At 37.3% G+C, this 11995-nt stretch overlaps 1 pseudogene; it reads right to left on the reverse strand.

The window, feature by feature from the left end:
* Window positions 1–1356: 1356 nt before the first annotated feature.
* LOC114075213 lies at window positions 1357–11706 on the reverse strand (annotated as a pseudogene).
* Between the last annotated feature and the right edge of the window lie 289 nt (window positions 11707–11995).

Here is an 11995-nt window from a genome sequence, read left to right on the forward strand (position 1 = left end):
TTCATTTTTTTTCTTTTCTTTTTTGTTCTTCTTCTCCAGTCAAATTCTTTATAAAATTCATACTATTATTTAGACTTTATTGAATTATTGATAACAAAATTAATTATTTTTAAAAAAAAATTTAAAATTTTGAAGGTATCAGCAACTACTTGTTTTCATATATATTCAAAATTAGAAATGATAATTTTAAAAGAATCAATTAATTTCTCAAAAATTGAAAGAACTTAATTGAAATCGAATTAAAAAACTATATGATACTTCCTAATCATCTTCAAATCTAATGAGTTTCTCGAATTGTTCGAAATATAAGAAAATATTTGGATAAAATTTTAAACTAAAAAGAGTAACCAATAGTAATAAAAAAAAGAAGGTGAAGTTGTGGTAAAAATGACATTGAAAGTAAGAAGTTTCAATGGATGGAGATGAAAATTAATTTTTGAAAAGAAAGAAGAAAGAAAGAGAAAAACAAAAAGGAAAAAAAAGTTAAAATAATAAAAAAAATAAGAAAATATATTTTATAACAAAATACTTGTAAAATTAAAATTATATTAGTTATTTTAGGGTGCTCACTCTCTAGTTAGATGGATGAAAAAGGATGTAACTATATCTATTCAAAATTGTTTAGTGGTGTAATAGGACGATTGCAAAGTTAAGGTATATTTTAAATAATTCGGGACAACTTCAGTAGTGACTTTATGTCTTTTCTATTTGTATTAACTCCAACCCTTATGCTTTGGTTTTAATCAAATTAAATTTCCAACGTCATTTTCTTGTTTTCTCTTTATGTTAAATTGAAATATTTATATTTTATTTTATTATTTACTTTTGCTTATTAGTTGTTTGTTAATATAAGAGTTACCTTCTTTAAAATCTCTTAGGTTATTTCCTTTCAAAAATGGAAAGTAAATAAACAAGAAGTTGTCTTTACATGGTCAATATTTTTCAAGTTAGTCAAATATTTTAGTTAAATCATCGGTCAACCGCAAGTTAGCGGATATTCTAAGGGCCTAACACCTTCTCGGGATATACGTTAAACTCGAGCCTTTTATTTTCAATTGATTTTGTTTGTTTAGATCTTTTGAAATAATTTTGAGTTTCTCAATTTCTTTTAAAAAAAATTAAGTGGCGCCTCTATTCTTTTGGAAATTTGATTTCTCTTCAATAATAAGTTTAATCAATTTTTTGAAAACAAGTCATTTTTCTTTTTATTTTTTCGAGTACAACAATAAGTACCTAGAATTTCAGTATTATTTCATACATACATATGACAAAAAATAGGAAATAGTTGTTTTTTCTTCAAACATGAACTATAGTGTCCACCAAAACATTATTAAGAAAACACCATTGATATCAAAATCATAGATTCCACAGGTCTCGAGGCTGTGAAGAGGAGGAAGCATTTGGGTTTGAAAGTCTTGATTGATCTCTAATCTGCTGGAGCCTTCTAGTTGTGATTGCTTGATTTCCTTTCCACTTCAATCCACTTATTAGTTTCAAACCAATATCCCCATTTACGACATTTAATCTCAAAACACTTTTTGGTCCAACTAATATTTTGCTACTTGGCAGTCCAGGCTACAAAATGCTATCAAGTCATTAGAGAACAAGCAATATTAATGCAACACAATACTTACATTTAAAGTTTTCAAACCAATTTCAACTTGAAACACACCCATTCAGTTACTCTTGGTCTTTTAAATTGAGTTATGTTTCCAACACCCTTTTCTTTCATGGCAGTGGTAGTTCCCTTTGGTGTAACATTTATATTCTGTTCTACACCCTATGTCGTACTACCTTGAGAAATGTAAAGAAACTTTCAAGTGGATAATTAATACCTCTTGTTGCACTTTCCAGTCCCCTACCGCTTCCTCTACCACTCCAGGATCATGATGATACTGCAACACCACTTAAACTTACAGTTGCACTTGCTTCATGTCTTGGTGTTCGTGAAGTTGTAGGAGTTGTAGTGGTTCTAGGTGCAACCCTTGATGCACTTGCACTTGCACTTGCTTAATGTCTTGATGTTCTTGAAGTTGTTGGATGTAACACCCCATGGCCAAAACAGACCAAAAACCAACTTTGCAGGAAAAAAAATTTGCAGGTGCAACCAACGGTGGCATCGACGGACCGTAGCATGACCCACGGGCCGTCCTGCATAACCGTCGATGCGATCAGAAACTCCCAAAAAATTCAGCCCAAAAAAATTGGTTAAGTCTTGGACGACGGATGGACTTACGGTCCGTAGGTCAGACGACGGTCCGTAGTCCATGACTGTCGATCAATACTCCCTTCACCCACTCTCTTACAAGAGCTACGGATGACCAGCACGGTCCGTAGTCCGTGTCCGTCGATCAATACTCCCTTCACCCACTCTCTACCAAGAGCTACGGATGACCAGTACGGTCCGTAGGTGGACCTACGGTTCGTAGGTCTGACCATAGGTGGAAAATTTGCAGACAGTTAAGGGGAAATGTAGTTGGGTCAACTTCAAATGGTCATAACTCTTAGAACAAAATTAATTAGGTGTCCCATTACCTACCTGCAGATAGATAATTAAATTATCTTTCCATAGCCACCAATCTTGCTAAAATCAGACCTCCCATTTTAGTAGAGGCCTGTCGAACAGACCCAATCAACGGATCCAACGACGTGGCGTCAGTCAGACGACGGACCGTCAGTCCTAGTCGTCGTTTGGTCCGACATCAACTTACCCAGGGGTCTTTTGGTCTTTTCCCACTTCGTTTAAACCTTAAGTTACATCGTTTTGGCCCTAATAATCAGATTTTAGTCAGTTTAAGCCTAGAAACATAATTAAAACATATCTAAGTCAAATCATTAAATCAAAAGTTGAAAAATTAGAAGCAAGAAAGGAGAAAAAGCTCAAGAACCCTAGTTCAAGAACGAAGCAAGTTTCCAGCAGTTCTAGCCCAAAAATTAAGTGTTTCTCCTTGAATTTCATTACCAGGTTTGTGGGATTTTACTAGTGGGTTCCTTTCATCCATTGAGTCCCTAGTTTTCAGCCAGATTCTTGATTTTCTTGTCAAGATTAAACCTAGGATTTCTAGAACTTTGATTGAACTTCATGAATTTATTAAATATATGTTCCAAATCATATTATCATGTTGTTACTCAAATTATCGCATGAATTTCAGAACCCTAGCATTGTATTTCGTTAGTTCTTGAATTACACATGCAAGGTCAGATATTTCAGACACTTCAGATATACATGCCTCAGTTATAAATGCATAATTACCAGATTAATTATTGCATCTAAGTTTGCATGTTCAGTTTCGAGCTATCTAGTATTTACAGATTCTCAGACATAATCACTAAATTTACAGAATTCATAGGAGTAGCATAATACCGAGTTGTACTAGGGTTTAGCATACCCAATAGTCCCAGAACTACTAGCCAAGAAGGTTGTAAGTCCGCTCTGTGGGAAATCAGTTTAGTGATCACGCCAACATGCCTTTATACCTTTGGCAGGGTATATTGGGTCCTCTCGATGGGGCGTATACATCGAACTCCACATTTAGCTCATGTGGTTTTATTATCGGTTATTAGTAGCTCCCACAGATCAGTCAGACTCTCTGCATTGACCATTTATCAGTATACTCTGTATTTAGTTTCATCATGTTATAAATTGGTAATTGCATTTAGTTAACTCAGAAATTAGTTTATCATATCAGATTATTATACTTGCTTTTATGCTTGTTCAGTTATGTTTTGTTTTAGCTTACTATATCCTACAAGCTCAGTACCTTTCAAATACTGACGCATACGTGTGCTACATCTTCTCGTAAAGTAGGTTCAGGTTCTCAGCATCCAGATCACACATAGATCGATTTCCGATCTCCAGTTCAACAAATTAAGTGGTGAGTTTTCATTCTCCAAGGACAATAGTCATAAGTGTCTTTTTAGTCTTTAGTCATTTAGTTTCAGTTTTTACTATATTTAGCTGGGGGCTTGTCCCAGTATTTCTAGTCCAGTTTAGAGGCTTATTTCGGACATAGTTAGATTCAGCTTAGTATTGAGTTAATATTTCCTTTGTATAAAACTCATTGTTTTCAAATATGTCAGTTATAGAATATGGATATTCAACATCTTTTCAGATTTAATTATGATTTAGCTTCCGCATCAGATTATTATCTTTAGTATGCTCATGATCATGCTAGTAGGGTTAGCTTGGGATCACTTGTGGTCTTAGGTTCCGTGTCCGCGTCTCGAGGGTAGCTCGGGGCGTGACAAAACTTTGTATCGGAGCACTAGGTTTAAGTGTCCTAGGATGTCTGAAAAGCCTCACTAAGTAGAGTCATTTTCATGGGTTTGAAGTACACCACATCTAATGAGAGGGAGACTATGAAGTGTTTTACGAAAAACTTCACTTTCTTATTACTTTTATCGTGCGTGAGGTATGATCTTTTTCTATTCTAACTTGACGTTCTACGTTTCAGATCATGCCTCCTCGTAGAGCTAACGCTAGGAATGCAAACGCCAGAAATGCAAATGCAGCTCCTCCAGCCCCAGATCAGGAAGTCTCCAATGCTGAGTTCAAAAATGCCATACAGATGTTGTCTCAGAGTATAACTAACCAAAACAATCAGGTTCATGCTCATGTGAATGAAAATGGTGGATCAGTAGCAGCAAGGGTCTGTGACTTTGCTAGGATGAATCCTCCTGAGTTCTTAGGATCGCAAGCTAATGAGGATCCTTAAAATTTCTTAGATAAGATCAAGAAGATCTTTGAGGTAATCCAAGTCACTGGGAATGATCAGGTTGAGTTAGCATCATACCAGTTGAAGGATGTTGCTCATATCTGGTACACTCAGTGGAAGGAGAATAGGGGTGCAAATGCGGCTTTTATCATTTGGGACTGCTTTAGTGAGACTTTTCTCAATAGGTTTTTCCCAATAGAGTTAAGAGAAGCAAAAGCCCAAGAATTCATGAACTTAAGGCAAGGTAACATGACAGTCGAAGAGTATGGACTCAAGTTTAACCAACTCTCCAGGTATGCTCCTCACATGGTTGCTGACTCCAGGGCTCATATGAATAAGTTTTTATATAGAGTGTCAGATTTGGTGAAAAATGAGTGCAAAAATGTGATGTTACTTGGAGATATGAACATCTCTAGACTTATGACTCATGATCAGCAGGCTGAGGGTGATAATCTTAGGGAACAAACTAAGGAAAATAAGAAGGCTAGGACTGAGAACTATGACTATTCTCAGCAAAAATCGGGTGGCGGAAATCGCTCGCAGGGTTAGCAGAAGTTTTCGGCTCCAGCCCCTTCATCAGCCAGTGTTCCATCCTCCAAGAAGAGGTATGACCAGAAGGGTAGAGCACCAGGCTCTAAATCTCAGGGAAGTGTTTTAGGCATCAAGACTTACCCCACTTGCCCTAAGTTTGGTAAGAACCATCCGGGCGAGTGTCTTGCAGGAAAAGAGGGATGTTTTCGGTGCGGTCACTCTGGTCACAGGTTGAGGGATTGTCCTTCTAGACAAGGTCAAAGAGGTGGTAATGGTAGAGCTTAGTCTACAACTTCAGCAGCACAAGCAAGTCGCCCAACTCAGTAGGGTAACTCATCTGGTGTAGGTGGCGGTCAACGCCAGAACAGGTTGTATGCTCTTCAGGCTTGCCAGGATCAGGAAGGTTCTCCTGATGTCGTCACTGGTACGTTACGTGTCGTTTACCTTGATGTTTATGAATTATTATATCTAGGAGCTACTCTTTCTTTTGTAAATCCTTACATAGTATTCCAATTCAATGTCAGTCCTGAAACTCTCTTCAGAACCTTTCTCAGTCTCTACTCCAGTCGGTGACCCAGTTATAGCTAGACGGGTATACAGAAATTGCCCTGTGACAGTCTTTCAGAAAGTCATCTCAGCAGATCTAGTAGAGTTAGAAATGATAGACTTCGATGTCATTCTAGGAATGGATTGGTTACACTCATGTTATGCCTCAGTTGATTGTAGAACTAGGATTGTTCATTTTCAGCTTCCAGACGAACCAATCTTAGAATGGAAGGGTAGTAGCTTAGCGTCTATGGGTCAATTTTTTTCTTACCTTAAGGCCAGAAAGATGATGTCTAAGGCTTATATCTATCATCTAGTCCGGGTTAAGGATTCTAGCATAAACCTCAACTCTTGAGTCAGTTCCAATAGTCTGCGAGTTTCCAGAAGTATTTCCAGAAGATCTTCCCGGAGTTCCTCCCGAAAGGGAAATCGACTTTATAATTGATCTCCTTTCAGATACCCAGCCTATTTCTATTCCTATTTATAGAATGGCGCCAGCAGAGCTTAAGGAATTGAAAGAGCAGTTGAATAACCTTCTAGATAAGGGCTTCATCAGACCTAGTATTTCACCATGGGGTGCACCAGAGTTGTTCGTAAGGAAGAAAGATGGTTCTCTCAGAATGTGCATTGATTATAGGCAGTTGAACAAGGTCACAATCAAGAATAAGTATCCCATCCCAAGGATTGATGACTTCTTTGACCAACTTTAGGGTGCTAGCCATTCCTCAAAGATAGACCTCAGATCGGGTTATCATCAGCTTAGAGTCAGATATAGTGACATTCTGAAAATAGCCTTCAGCCAATGCTCATGCAACTTTCATGGATTTGATGAACAGAGTGTTCAAACAGTACTTGGACTTGTTCGTTATTGTCTTCATTGATGATATCCTCACTTATTCTAGGAATGAGGAAGAACATGCGAATCAATTGAGAATTGTTTTATAGACTCTCAAGGATCGCCAGTTATTCGCTAAGTTTAGCAAATGTGAGTTAAGGGGAAATGCAGTTGGGTCAAATTCAAATGGTCATAACTCTTATCACAAAATAAATTAGGTGTCCCATGACCTACCCACAGATAGATAATTTAATTATATTTCCATAGCCACCGACTTTTCTAAAATCAGACCTGCGAGTAAAAAGTTATGCCCATTTTAGTAAAGGCCAATCGAACAGGCCCAGTCGACGGCCCCAACGACGGCGCGTCGGTCGGACGACAGACCGTCAGTCCTAGCCATCGTTTGGTCAGACATCAACTTACCTAGAGGTCTTTTGGTCTTTTCCTACTTCGTTTAAACCTTAAGTTACGTCGTTTTGACCCTAAATAATCAGATTTTAGTCAGTTTAAGCCTACAAACATAATTAAAACATATTTTAGTCAAATCATTAAATCAATAGTTAGAAAATTAGAAGCAAGAAAGGAGAAAAAGCTCAAGAACCCTAGTTCAAGAATGAAGCTAGTTTCTAGCAGTTCCAGCCCAAAAATTAAGTGTTTTTCCGTGAATTTCATCACCAGATATGTGGGATTCCACTAGTGGGTTCCTCTCACCATTGGGTCCCTAGTTTTTAGTCAAATTCTTGACTCTCTTGTCATGATTAAACCTAGGGTTTCTAGAACTTTGATAGAACTTCATGAATTTATTAAATATATGTTCCATATCAGATTATCATGTTATTACTTAGATTATCACTTGAATTTCAGAACCTTAGCTTTGTATTTCTTTAGTTCTTGAATTACACATGCTAGGTCAAATATTTCAGACACTTCAGATATACATGCCTCAGTTATAAATGCATAATACCAGATTAATTGTTGCATTCTCGGTTTGCATGTTCAATTTTGAGCAATCTAGTATTTACAGAAAGTCAAACATAATCAGTAAATTTACAGAATTCATGGGAGTAGCATAATACCGAGTTGGACTAGAGTTTAGCGTACCCAATAGTCCCAGAACTACTAGCCAAGTAGGTTGTAAGTCCCCTTTGTGGGCAATCAGTTTAGTGATCACACCAACATGCATTTATACCTTTGGCAGGGTATATTGGGTTGTCTCGATGGGGCGTATACATCGGACTCCACATTTAGCTCATGTGGTTTTATTATCAGTTATTAGTAGCTCACATAGATCAGTCAGACTCTCTGCATTCACCATTTATTAGTATATTCAGTATTCAGTATCAGCATGTTATAAATTGGTCATTGCATTCAGTTAGCTCAGAATTCAGTTTATCATATCATATTATTATACTTGCTTTTATGCTTGTTCAGTTATGCTTTATTTCAGCTTTACTCTATCCTACATGCTCAGTACCTTTCAAGTACTGACACATACGTGCGCTACATGCTCTCGTGATGTAGGTTCAGGTTCTCAGCATCCAGATCACGCATAGATCGATTTATGATCTCTAATTCAGCAGATTAAGTGGTGAGTCCTCATTCTCCGAGGACAACAGTCATGAGTGTCATTTCAGTCTTTAGTCATTTAGTTTCAGTTTTTGCTAGATTTACCTGGGGCTTGTCCCAGTATTTCTAGTCCAGTTTAGAGGCTTATTTCAGACATAGTTAGATTCAACTTAGTATTGAGTTAATATTTCCTTTGTATTAAACTCATTATTTTCAAATATCTCTGTTATAGAATATGAGTATTCCCCATCTTTTCAGATTTAATTATTATTTAGCTTCCACATCTGTTTATTATCTTTAGTATGCCTATGATCATGCCAGTAGTGTTAGCTTGGGATCACTTATGGTCCTAGGTTCCCCGTCCGCGTCTCAGGGGTAGCTCGGGGCGTGACATTGGAGGTGGAGTGGTTCTAGGTGCAACCCTTGATTCACTTGCACTTGCTTCATATCTTGGTGTTCTTGAAGTTGTTGGAGGTGCAATGGTTCTAGGTGAAGCCCTTGATGCACATGCACTTGCACTTGCACTTGCACTTGTGGTTTTAGGACTGGCTCTTCCCCTTTTTGCAACAGGCTCACTCTCAATATTTCTATATTTCTAATTTGCAAAAACACATAAATTATATTAGTAAGTTGATTAAACTTAAAAAGTAAGTCAAAATAGTAATGTGCCTTTGGTCTTCCCATTCCCCTTTCCTTTCTTGAACTTGATAGTTTTTCAACATTTGAAGTAGGGGTAGCTCTCTGCTACCCTATAGTAGAACCAACCCCATCACTCCTTCATAAATGACAACTTCTTTGTTGTGACCTTTAACATGGAAAATACTACAAGTCATAGTTAGTCTAGTTTTAGTAGCTAACCGGACACCATATTTTCACCAGCCTCTTTCCTTCTCAACTTTTTTCTAGGTTTATTGGCATTTTTTTGGCCACTGGTGTAGCAACAAGAGGATATCTTGATTTTTGCCATATTGCATATTATTCTTAGGTTGTATGGAATGTGAGTAAGTCATCAAGTACCTCTCTTTAGAGTAGCATGGATGAATGAAATCATGTGGATCATATTGTTTATGTAATATTAAAGCTAAGGCATGTGCACATGGTATTCCCTTCAACATCCAAGATCTACAACTACACTCCCTCTTTCTCAACATCTATTATCTCTTCAAGCATACTAATAATAGTTTTATGCCTTGCAGACAAAATCCAAGCATTAAAGCTCTCACGCATATTATAATCTATTGGACCAGACTTGACTTCACAATTAAAAAACACTTTCCACTAGTACTCTTTATCATAGTAAAGTAGATCATCCACTATGCTCGTACCTAGTTTATGTAGCTCTTACAGATTTTCTCTTAATTCAGCTTCAAAAGTACTTCTACAATTTCTTCCTTTGTATCCCTTTCCAATTCTTTGACCATACTGCTAGTATATGCCTAGCACACCTTCTTTCCTCATAAGTTGGAAACAATTCCTTAGTAGTTATATCCAGTCTGTTTGGAATGTATGTGTCCACTTATATTGATAGGACCATGCCCTCAATACAGTAATGACAGACAGTAAAGAACAAATGCAAAATGTAAAGATTGATAAGAAACTTTACGTGGAAACCTCCTTGCTCAAAGGAGCAAAACCACAACCTGTTCTCAACAGGGCTTTTCAAACTGCTTTCACTAATTTTCAAGAAGCAAAAGTAAAAGTCAGTTACAACACGAGATTATCCTACTAATATTCATACTAAGCAATGTCTCCTATCACTTAGCTGAGCCAGGGCAGATACAACACTGTCCACTATACTAATTCCTAACCTGATTAATATTGATTTTGTGAGTAAGAACCTATGTTACCTTTAACTAAGTTTTTACAATGATTCACAAAAGTTTGAAATGTTTCTTTCACAAGTGAAACAAATCCTACAATATAAGAACGATCGCAAGCTAAAAAATGCAGCAGTACAAAAGATAACAGAAGCACTTCTATAAGGTCCCTTGCGATTTGAAGCTTGATAATGTCTCTCTTTGAATAAATGAGTCAATATTATTGTTGTGTATTTAATATATATCATAAAGAGTTACTACCCATCAAACATACAACCTTGTCATTTCTGATTGGTGAAGTACTCTACCGCTTCACCAACTCTCTAACGTCGGCAGCTTTTACACTTGTAAAACATTTGACAACTGGACGAGTTTTCATACTATGCAGAGGACCAGGTCCCTGCACTTATGAAGAGATCATCAAAACATCTAGGAGCATTAGAACTTATCAATTTCCCCCTTTTTGATGATGACAAACAACCTGCATGAATTCTCACATGAGTGAGCACACATTCATTCAATAATAGTTATGTCCCCTTAATCCCTTAGACAAATGCAACTACAACTCCCCCCTTTTGACATTATTGAAAAGGTGAATCTCTAAAAATATTCAAGTTAAAATGTAAGGCAAATAAGAATTCGGGGCACATAATAAAAGAAACATTATATCACATAGACTGAACACACATTTAAGGCCGATGGTGAAGGGGAAAGAGAGTGTGAATGAACAAAATCATCCGCTCATTGGCATCTTCATGAGCTTTGATAATTTACTTGTTGGGGGTATTGACTTCCTCATTGAAATAGGCATTTAATTTCAGCGCTCATCCCTCAACTGTTGCAACACCTCGTCAGTTGCACGGCTGGTACCTGGTCCCCCAAACATTACCTTCTGAAATTCAGACTTAAGTCGATCAATTTCAACCTCCTTGTCATTTAGAAGATTGGTGAGATCATTTACTTCCCGTGTGAGGTAGCCTATTGCTCCAAAAGTGTTGCTACTTGGGACCTACCCTTAATTGGTCCCTCCATACACTCACATTCCAATGGAGTGGACTTTGTGAACATCTACTTAGTGGTACCCGGTACACCCTTCCTACTGTCACTTCTAAGTGTTCAAAAATAAGGTTCAAAAGATACCCAAATGGAATCCCATGCTTAACAGTTTTCTAGGTCATGAATCTGTGCATGTGCCCCAGCATGATAGAAGGAAAGTTAATTTGTTCAAGTTCAACCAGCCTCTCCATGAGAAACTAGTTAGCAGCAGAAGCAACTGTTCGCTTTTTAGTCTTAGGCACCAGCAACTTGTTAATGAACTCAAACATCAACTGATATTCCCCTTTAAGAAGCTTCGTAGGTAGCCCTGCAAGATTAACCTCTCTGTATTTTTTGGCAAGCATGGTGAATTCTGTGGATGGTTTATATCCTTCAATAGATCTAACTCCTTTCACTGACACCAACAAAATGATCCCAAGAATTTCCTCATTCAAGTCTATTCTAATTTCTTTGACAATGGTAGTGATTCCATGTTGTATAAGAATTCTCGTATCTAAAGTTCAAATAAATAAGGAGTGGGACATTCAAAAAGATGACTCCAATCGTGAACGGAGACAACATCGAACAAGGTTGTCATACCAAACTTTGTGATAATGTCAGTGTCGAAGACTCTGCCATTTAACACCTTTTGATGTTCCATTATTTATATTCTCTCCTCCCTTGTCAACTCCTTTTCTTCCCTTTCATTTTAGACCTTAGGACCAGGTCCCTTTATGGTTGTTCATCCATTGTCTTAGGCACTCTTTCCTTCCTTTTTGAATATTTTTGTTTTGTCAGTTTTTTCTTCTTTGTGGGTGATGTCCTTGACCTCTTCTTCTGTGTTCCCTTTAATTTTACCCTTTCCTCCCCCACATCCCTCTTTTGTTTTGCCAAAACCCTAACAATGTCTTCATATTGGGTCTCATTGTCATCAATAGTTGCGGAAGGAG

Source organism: Solanum pennellii, chromosome 1, assembly GCF_001406875.1.
Source record: "Solanum pennellii chromosome 1, SPENNV200".
In the NCBI taxonomy this organism is placed as follows: domain Eukaryota; kingdom Viridiplantae; phylum Streptophyta; class Magnoliopsida; order Solanales; family Solanaceae; genus Solanum; species Solanum pennellii.